Source organism: Rutidosis leptorrhynchoides, chromosome 1 (genome assembly GCF_046630445.1).
Source record: "Rutidosis leptorrhynchoides isolate AG116_Rl617_1_P2 chromosome 1, CSIRO_AGI_Rlap_v1, whole genome shotgun sequence".
Taxonomy (NCBI): Eukaryota; Viridiplantae; Streptophyta; class Magnoliopsida; order Asterales; family Asteraceae; genus Rutidosis; species Rutidosis leptorrhynchoides.
The window spans coordinates 501,200,115-501,202,963 of NC_092333.1; the positions used below are offsets into that span (position 1 = coordinate 501,200,115).

The 2,849-nt window shown below is 38.0% G+C and overlaps 1 non-coding gene across 1 annotated transcript; it reads left to right on the top strand.

Annotated features, from left to right (window-relative positions):
* Positions 1-1,452: 1,452 nt before the first annotated feature.
* Positions 1,453-1,559, top strand: LOC139886887 (small nucleolar RNA R71). The gene has a single exon (XR_011772748.1). It is a non-coding gene; the product is annotated as a small nucleolar RNA R71 (small nucleolar RNA).
* Positions 1,560-2,849: the final 1,290 nt, after the last annotated feature.

The following is a 2,849-nucleotide window of genomic DNA, read 5'->3' on the forward strand; positions in this document are numbered from 1 at the left end:
GGCGGATGTGGCAAGGGTATGCTCGGGATTTAGATGATTTCTCCTTTTGATGCTTGCTTGGATTACTTTTGGATTCGACTTAGGATTGGGTAGTTTATCCCTAAACATCATGCTCGTAGTTGTGTTTGGAACTTAAACTCATGTAGTCGAAAACTTGTATTTTGTACGAAAGTCGTAATACGGCTGATGTGGGCCCGGTGTCGTAAAACTTGTTTTATTATTGAAACGTGTTAGTTTTACATATTATAATGTGTTGTGAAAGTCATTTCGTCTAAAAGTGTCGGGAAGTGGGAGATCTTTAAACGAAAATTGGAAAATTTGAACAGCGGGCTGCCAGGCCTTTGCGCGCTGCGCACCCTTCCGTTTAAAAAAAAATATATTTTTGCGTACTTGGTTGGATAATGGGTTGGGTCGTTACATGTGGTTTGGATTAGTAGTGTTGCTCTCAATAGGAATAACTCTCGTGTTATTGTTGTTTTAGTTTCTGTTATTGATGTAGTTGTTGTTTGGGTTAACTTAAGTGTTTGAATGTAAAGTTCCTTGTGGTCTTTCGGCAACTTGATTTGAAAGTCTCCCAACGGTGCTCTCAAGGTTTTGGAATGAGGCTTGTTGGTTTCGTATATGTTGCTTCAAAAGTTCATTCTCTTTTGTTATGAAAGCTTCGGTTGATTCTACCTTCTGATGTAGTTTTGCATGAGTTCTTCTAAACTTTTCGAAGGTTGGGATTGTTGAATGTTTTTTTGAGGTTGTTGATTGTAACCTTGGTTATTTTGTGGTTGAATATAACCTTAGTTGTTTTGATAATTCGAATTGGATTGGTTGTTATAAGGTTGATTGTTGTAAGGTTGTTGGTTTTGATATTGAAAGTTGTTGTTTCGGTTTTGGTGATAGTTGTTGTTGTAACCTTGGTTGCGGTTTTGGTTTGTGAATTCGGGTGGTGTATTGGTTTAGGTATTGAATGACACTTGTTTATGATTAGGATTGTAGTAGCCTTGGTTCGATGTTCCTCCCCGTTGATAGTTTTGATTACTCACGTAGTTCACATGAGCATCCGAATTCATGGGAATGTCATCTAGATCAACATGATTGCATTGAGTAATTTGAGGACAATTCTTTGTGAGATGTGGACCCTCGCATCGTTGACAACCTACTTGCATTGCGACTATCGTTTGTTGAATCTTTTTCAACTCTTTCCCATACGTTTGAAATTGATTGTTCAAGCTTGCAAGTGTCACTTGCCCATTATCACTCTCAATTTGTGCTACACTTTTCCTTGTCAAATCTCGCGGTGAAGGTGCCCATTTGTATGTGTTAACCGAGATGTCTTCCAATAAGATTTCGGCTGCATTTGGTGATTTATACATAAATACCCCACCGGATGAAGAATCGAGATATTGCTTCGTCAAAGCATTGCAACCCCGTTAAAATGTGTTGATGTACTCCTTTTTCGTCAAACCGTGTGGTGGGCAAGCTCTTAACATTTTCTTGAATCGTACCCACGCGTCATACAAAGATTCATCACCCCGTTGGGTGAACCCATTAATCTCCATTCGAAGTCGTTCTACTTTTGATGGTGGAAATAAGTGATTGATAAACTCATTGGTTAAATCTTGAAAAGTTCTTATGGAATCGGATGGTAAGCTCCTTAACCAAATCTCCGCTTCCCCTTAAAGTGTAAAGGGGAATGCCCTTATCTTAAAAGCGTCATCGGTGACATCTTTGTATTTGAAGATATCACAAAGATCATTAAAGTGTTGGATGTGTTCGAACGGATTTTTGTCTATCATCCCTTGAAAGTATGTATCTTTGATCAACGTGAAAAAGTTACCCTCAATCTTCCAATTTTTCGCTTCGATTGGTGGCTTTGTAATTGCCGGTGCTATCATTGTTGGTGCAACTAATCTAGCATTCCACATCGGTGTGTCGTTCGGATCATTCAATAACTCTTGATTAATCGGTGGACCATGGTTGATTGGATTACCCTCTTCATTGAGAATCGGTTGACCGTTAGGATCCATGTCTTCTAAACAAAATGGCAAAGCTTCGAAATTTTTCCTTAATACCTTTTCTTCTCTACGATTATAAACCCCGTGCACGTGATTTTCCGGATCGGAGAATGGATGTGTGGACTCTTGATCCTTGTGAGACCTTGTTTTCATACACCAAAGGCACCTATCCTTTAATCACAACACAAACACAAGCGGTTTTCGAAAAAAAAATAATATATAAAACACGAAAAATAACTTTCGCAAGGGTAAACCCCTACGAAAGGATCGAACAAACAAAAGTTTAAACCAAATACCCAACTAAGCTAACCACTCCCCGGCAGCGGCGCCAAGAAAGTATTGATGGTGTTGTGCATATACATCTGTTACCCGCTAAATTTATATATGATTCAAACACTACAAATAAGCACACACAACTAACGAGCACTTAGAACCCGGTTATTATAGCACTTTAATGTAAGTATTCTTATCAAGTTCGTCCCAAGAGAGCGGTGTAAGTCGAATATTTGTAGCTATCGATTGTCCTAGAGTTTGTTTGATTGGGGGGGGGGGAGGGTTTGATTCATATTAACTAACAACTAAAACTTACACAATTAACAAACTTAAACTTAACAAGCAAACTAGTAACAAGAAATAATTAACGAAATATTAAGGCTTAAATCAAATTAAATAAGAAGTGTTCACTTATCTAATCCTCTCTATGCTTGACTTGCCCCATTTTGTCTATTTTGCTATCTCATTCGTTATTGAACTATTAAACGTTTAATATCACTACTAAACCTCAAATCAAATAACACTTCGCGAATTCACATAAGCATTGTATTCTAGGATCGAGTTAAGCAT